The sequence below is a fragment of the Haplochromis burtoni genome, unplaced genomic scaffold (genome assembly GCF_018398535.1).
Source record: "Haplochromis burtoni strain Fernald_Lab_line unplaced genomic scaffold, NCSU_Asbu1 Contig_132, whole genome shotgun sequence".
NCBI lineage: Eukaryota > Metazoa > Chordata > Actinopteri > Cichliformes > Cichlidae > Haplochromis > Haplochromis burtoni.
The window spans coordinates 96,308-103,329 of NW_024582493.1; the positions used below are offsets into that span (position 1 = coordinate 96,308).

The 7,022-nt window shown below is 47.0% G+C and overlaps 1 long non-coding RNA gene across 2 annotated transcripts in view; it reads right to left on the reverse strand.

Moving 5' to 3' along the window:
- Positions 1–287: 287 nt before the first annotated feature.
- The window catches only part of LOC102298761, an 11,350-nt gene continuing 4,615 nt past the window's right edge, over positions 288–7,022 (reverse strand). For both annotated transcript variants that reach the window (XR_006054787.1, XR_006054786.1), the window contains exon 2: positions 288–6,477. This is a non-coding gene — a long non-coding RNA (uncharacterized LOC102298761). The remainder of the gene's footprint in view (positions 6,478–7,022) is intronic.

Genomic DNA, 7,022 nt, shown 5'->3' on the forward strand with positions numbered 1-7,022 from the left:
CACGTGTGGTGTTGGACTGTTAACCATGTTGACATGTGACCAAAGATACTGGGGTACGTTAGCACTGATATCTTAAACACTGCACTGCTCACAAAACACTGCATGCTAGTGTTTGCATGTCAACAATTATACTGAAGTTTGAAGCAGAAAACTAGAAATCGCCCAACACAGTGAATAAGTTTCATATATGAATAAGAAACACGTTAGCACATCTGTGTTAGCATTCTTCATTTCCCATAAATGTTAAAATGTTGGTACATTTCGTCAAAGAACAGAAAACAAGGACATTTCATTAAGACTTTATTTACATGTTTACATTACAGAGACATGTGAAGCATTAAAAAGCAGCTCCTACTGTCACAGATCACACGCATGTCCTGGTCAAACTATAAGCTATAAAAGAAAGATGTCTACACAGCGTGTGGGCAGCCGGTTGTTATATGCATCTCGTGTTCATGAACTGTTCCCCGACATGTCCTGACCTGGTCTAAAAGGCTGCAAGAGAGAGAGAGAGAGACAAAGTCATTTAAAAGCTGTTACACAATGAAGCCCGAGCACAGCCTGAAAAACACAACCACTACACTGACACCAAGAATGTGCTGATTTTCCTCTAAAAGCAACAAAGAAACACTTATTGCTATCTGCACACTTTTGATAAATCATGCAAACATTAATGTAGGTCCAGTCAGAAAAAGACTCATGTTTCACAACAATATAAAAATGTCTCATTTAAAGACATATGGACAGAGGTGAAAGAAGACTGACATCGTCCTCGTCAGCTGTCTTTTTTAATTTATTGTTTTTAAGGAGATCCTGTAACACGTCTCCGTAACTCACAGAAACAAAAACAACAGTAGGAGCTTTAATAGAGTATAAAAATACTCCCAAAGATGAAATAAAAACACGTTAGACGGCCGAATCTCACGCTTCACATAGAGCTTCTATTAATAAGTGTAAGAGTTGAAAGAATTGACAGTCACGTGAAATGACAGCAGTGAGGTTTTATTTAGACATGTAGGACACATCAGAAGGAAGAGAAAAAACTTCTATATTTATTCAGAAGAAATTGAAGTATCTATATGAACAAACGTGGCGTCCAGATTCACCACAGTCGGTTTGAATTAAACAAATAATTCCACAAACTGAGATAACACAGGAGGGTGAATCGAAGTTTACATCAGAATATAATATAAAACAAATTGTGACAAATAGTCTAAAAATAGCACAACTGGATCATCTGGAAATATCCAAAAACACACGTGTGTGTGGATTAATGGAGCACATTAACCAGTCGGAAAACTGGGTTTGGAGAAAAAATGGTGAATTGAGTCACACGAGACTGCTGGGCAGGTCGTAACAGGCTCTGTACAGTATGTCGAGCTGCAGTGCTGTTCAGTAGCTTGGCTTAAATCTGAGATGCAGCATATTTCAGTATCGTGTCGGTTATAACGAGCGCCGGTTTTGTTAAATGATCTAACAGGAACTTCACACACGATACAAATTCTGCTCTTCGCTCCGTTTCCACTAGAAGCACATTGTGAAGGCTACAACAAAAGCATCACAGCCACCACAGATGAACAGAGCAGCATGAAGCTACAATACCAAGACAGTTCACTGAGACAGGAATTAGATGGAAGTTTATTGCACCTCAGACAGCTCCAGTACTGGGACAGAGTTTTAAGCTTTAAATCGCGCCCTCTATTTCACATTTAAGGTAATCGGCGCCAAAGAAGGATCGCAGCTCTGAACGTTCTTCATGAACACACGTCAGAGGACACCTGTTCAGTTTGAACAGAAAGTCGAAGGTGCCTCGTCCAGGTCGGCGCGCACATGTGGATCCTGCAGATCCACATCCACTGCAGATCCTGCAGATCCACATCCACTGCAGATCCTGCAGGATTTTCTGCTTTAAAAGAAAGAATAAAACAATTCAGTGTTTACAGCGTGACTGTTCAGTTTATCTTAATCAATAAAATGCTTCTGTACTGATACTTGTTAGTGTTTAGAAAATAAAAGCTTTTGCTTTAATAACATTCTGAAAAGATTTTCACATTATCGCTCAACAGGAAGAGTTTTTACGACTTTTATCGACTCCAGCTTCAGAGGAAAGACTGAAATACAGAACAAGTCATTTTTACCGTTATAAACAAAGCTCATAATCACTGTTATGTTGTAATAGGAGGCTGCACTGATTCATAGAAGCAAAAGCCTCAAATTGTGTCACAGACTTGATCTCATCCAGATCCAGCTGCTGCATCGCTCTCCCATCATCAAATATGTTTCTGATATCATCTCCCCGACCAATTGAAATAAATATGTTAAAAAAAAGAAATGATGAGCACAGCTTTCTGGTTCGTGTGCTTCGGCATGTTTTCCTTCAAATGTACAAAAACCACCAAAAACACACGAAGATGATGATGATGCACAGAAGGGTTACACGTTGACTCATCGGGGGATTTCCAGCCTTTCTTTAAATGCAAAGTGACCTGCAGCAGGACGACACAGATGGGCTCTGCTGCCGCTCGTCACTACCTGGCTCTTTATTGGAGGAGCTTTTTAATGCACAGACGTGCGCCTGCGTGTGTGTGTGACTGTTGACATACTGTGGGCGACTCTCAGATTAATGAGGTTCGTTAGTCTGTAGTCTGGTTAATCTGCTGCTGTAATGCGGCTGTGCGTAAAGCTCCTCTAAACTTGCCTCGTTCACACAGGCTTGCGCACCAACACACCCAGACAAACGACAAGTGATGCTGAAAATGCACCGGTCCATCCCACCAGCGCATTTCAAAGCCGCCCAGATGGCAGACAAAACAGCGTACAGTTTGGCAGTCGGTGCCCAGACCGGGCGAACAGAAATGAGAGAAACAATGAAAGCTCTGGACGTGCCCCAAATTCTAAATCTTTGGCCAAGCTGCAGAGCCGACGAGAGCCTCAGCAATTCCAGCTACGCGGCGAGAAAATCGGCCCCAGGTGTGCAACAGTTAGAAAAAAACAAAAAAATGCCCTCTGCTGCTCTCAGATGCCGTGGGTAGCGAGCATTGGCCGGCACGAGAGGACCCACGTGGAGCTGCGACGCCATCTTGTTTCACCGACAGACTTGGAAGGGGCAGTGATCCCCTCTGCAGTATGGGGAACACACACACACACATCACATTACAGACGTGTTGACAGATAGTGTAGGAAGCACACTGGTTATTGATGAATGAGCTTCTCCCGCCTGCAGCAGAGAGCGGCTGTGTGTCGAAGGGAGTGGCAGAAAAAAAGCTGCAGATTGGCGAGCAAGGCTGATGCAGAGGGAAACCATCCCCGCTGCCACAAAGAGGCTCATCGCCAGCCGTCTGTCGCCTACGTCGATGCATTTTCACAGCGTGCCGATCGAGCTTTCTCACTTTTACTCTGAAATAAGCTGACTCGATTTTCACGAGAGGTTTTAGGCATAACCAACGGACCGTCCTCACAAACCCACACCAGGGTCGGCCTTCAGCAGTCTGTCTTAACGGAAAGTTCGTCTACATTAAACAGGATTACAATCAACTGTTGCCATTCCCGGCTGAATTTTGCAAGTCTGGAGACTAAAACTAGACTAGAGTAAAACCCTGGGATTGTGTGGTGCAGCAGCTTTGCAAGGCACGCGTTATTCCAGACCACCACTCCAGACTCTGCTGTGGAAAAGCAAGCACAGAAACACATTTTCTATAAAGATCCTAACATAATCTGGGTGATGGAGCAGCTTATCGTAGCTGGTACATGCCCAGCAGTCACACTGTAAGTGTCTGTCCTCCATGTCTGGCTCAGCTTTGGGGACACAGTGTACAGACAGTGTGCAGAGGAGCCGAACAATGGACGACGCAAGCCTGCGGCTCCTTTGGAGCTTAGCGGCTAGGCACTAACTTGCTCCAGGTTAGTATGCGCTCACTGAGCTGAGCGAATCAAAAGCGATTTGGAGGCAGAGAGAATGTAGAAGAAGAGACGGGGCTCACAGAGGCGTTACATAAGACAGCAGGGTTCAAGCTACAGTCCATGTTGGTTCATCAACAACACGATGAAAGGTTCTTCTGATCGGAGGCAAAGCCCTGAGAGGGTGAAGCTCAACACATCGGTATATTATACCACATAACTGTCAATGCAAGAAACACAAGTGAAGTGGAAACCGTTACACTGAAGCATTTACTAATGAAAATAAGTTTAGCATTACGGTCATCGACCCTGCTAATTACCTTGCTAAAATATGAAACGCACAAATCTAGCACTGAACTTTCTGCATGAAGGGAAGTATCCATGGAAATAACTTATCATCAATACCCTGCTACGCTCCATTAATGCCACAGGAGTAGGAGTTCAGGCAGATATTGAAGAATCAGGTAGTCAAAGAGCTGCTGCTGTTCTGCAAATGGGTATCGCGAGAGCGACCTGCAGGGTGGCGTGGATGTGCAGATCTCACCCATTAACCAGCAGCTGGGTGAGAAATGAAGCTCGTGCAACAAAAGCCACCACGTGCCCCTATGACCAAGTCAGCAGGTAGGATCCTCGTTACTATCGATGACAAAGTGTCGCAGCTAGACACCAGAGTCCAATCAGAATCGACTCAGCAGCTGCACCGTTCATTCATGGATCGTGGTCGGTGGTGGTATCATCGTAGTTTAGACATGCCCCGGTGATGGCTGCTAGCCGCCTGCCAGTGTTTTCACGTTGTCACCTTTGCTTTGCGTTGGCACGCGCGAATAAGCGTTAATGTTGGCGAGGGTTTGCTGAGGTCAAGCACATCATGTACAGAGCTGTCATAGTCACGCTCTCGACATCCCTCTGTGCTGCTCTCAAGTCACGGACGCCGAGCAAGTATCCAGGCCTGCTGCAAAAGGGCTGCAAGACTTATCACTGTGCACAAGACGAGACTGACACCATCGCCATGGCATTAGCACCATCCATCACAAGCTGCTCAGCAACACCTATTGGCTTTAGCAGGAACGTGTACTGGTTTTAGCGAGCATTGTTAGCTTCAGTGCTCCACCTGAAGCTGTTTTTAAAAAAATTAGTAACTAACAGTAAGTATTAGTCATTATTAGCCATTACAGCTCTGAGTGGGCCCTCTTTTTCAGACCACGTGACACGAAAACTCAAACACAGAATCCTGCGGAGATTCATCAACATGTTACTTTAGCGTAAAGCTTTTCTATGCGGTCCAACATGGTGCTTGTGGTCCATACTGCGAGAATCGAGCCTCAGCTGTGACAAGATGATCGCTTCCTGTCACCCCTCTGCACACCTTTAGCTCAGGCGGCCTCAGCTCCGTCACATGACTTCAATAAAGCGTGCACGATGCTACACTCCCATCAACTGAAGCCCAGATATTTGACCAGCTCTACTTGATTTCATGTGCTGTGAAGAAGCGAGGCGGCAAAGCGGGCAGACGGGAAGAGCGAAAACTCCAGGTAACAACATCATGCCGGGGTGTGAGTCAAGCTGTGAAGTGTGACATGGTTAACGCCTTAGCTCACTGCGCCACGGCCCCCCCCCCCTTCGGTCGCCATTGTTGGAGGCAGGAAGGTGCGGGAGATAGCGCTGCCTGTGCATCTCTCTCAGCTCCCGAGAGCCTAACCCGTGGACATGAAAGCACAACGTCACAAGTTAGGGTCTCAGGGATGGAGAAAGACGCGTATCCTAAACGAACTCCTCTCCCTCGTTGCACAGCTGCTTTGAACCCTCTCGGAAATCACTCGTATTCCTGCGCAGGAATAACCTCCGTGTGCTGGACTTGCTTATAAGTCAAATGAGGACTCGGAGCGTCTCCTGCATACAGAGTGAGCTCTGCCTCGCACAGCCTCAGAGGCAATGCATTAGCTGCAAGCTCCACAGCCCCCTATGCATTCGTGAGCATACAACAAGTGCAAGCCTCAGCCAGACACAACACTGGCCAGCCCCCCTCCCTCAACTATCTCTCTCCCCCTCCCCCACCTCGGCTGAACAATACAGCACTTTGAAAAATGCCTCCTGCCATCAGGTACAGAGCCTGCTGCCGTACTGTATGTCCAAAGATCTGCGAAGGTCTGCTTCTGTCCTTTAGTAACCATTACTTGCAGGAGATGCAAAAGACAAAAGCCCCGCGTGGATGCATTGGCTTCAGCATTGAAATTTGCGCCAGACCAGTGCAGCATCTCACAGTCCATCTCACACGATGACTTGCATGCTCGTCCGAACGACATGCCTTTTACCTGGTGCAACAAAAATCGTTTGGCGACCGCTCAGTGCTTACAAGTGCACATCCCTGTTCAGAACAAGCTTCCCAATCCTCCCGAGAGGCTGCGCAAGGAAAAAGACAAGCCTGATGACAAAGCTCTACAGTTCCTTTTTGCTACCATGGTGGTCTAAAGCGTAGGAAACAGATGGGGAGCGGAGAGGAAGAGAATTTGTTGGTATCGACTCACCCTCCCCTTTGGATCCAGGATGCCCCAATCGCTCGCTGCTTTCCGAGCTCACTGCCTGCTCAGGGAGGGGAAGAAAGAGGAGACAGAGAGAAAGAAAGCTCAGATTTAAACTTACAGCACGCCAGCAAGGCTCCGGTAACGCTCAGAAAAAGAGATTTCCTTTCATTTTATTTGAAGAAAAAATGATGAGAGCGGTACAAAGCCGAGGCCGGTCAGTCCTGCTGGAGCTCAGGCGGAATAAATAGCGAGCGGCACGGAGACGAGAAAGATGAGGATGGGTGGTAGGACTGAGCCGGAATGAACCATGTGCACGTTCCCTCTCCCTCTATCACTTTGCTCTTGCTGCTCTCTCTCTCACACACACACACGCACGCAGTCCGGTCAGGACAGTCGCTGAGACCGTTTCCAGGAAAACAAAGCACTGCAAGGATGCAATAGTTAAGCTTAGGTAAGACAGGTAGGCGAGGAGGGAAAGAGAGGCAGCGAGAGAAGGAGGTAAAAGAAGAGAGCTGAGCCTCAGAATCAGCGCTCACAGCCAGTGAAGCATGCCAGCTTCTGCCTCACCGACGTGAGGAGGGGCGAGAAAGGGGCGGGGGGGGG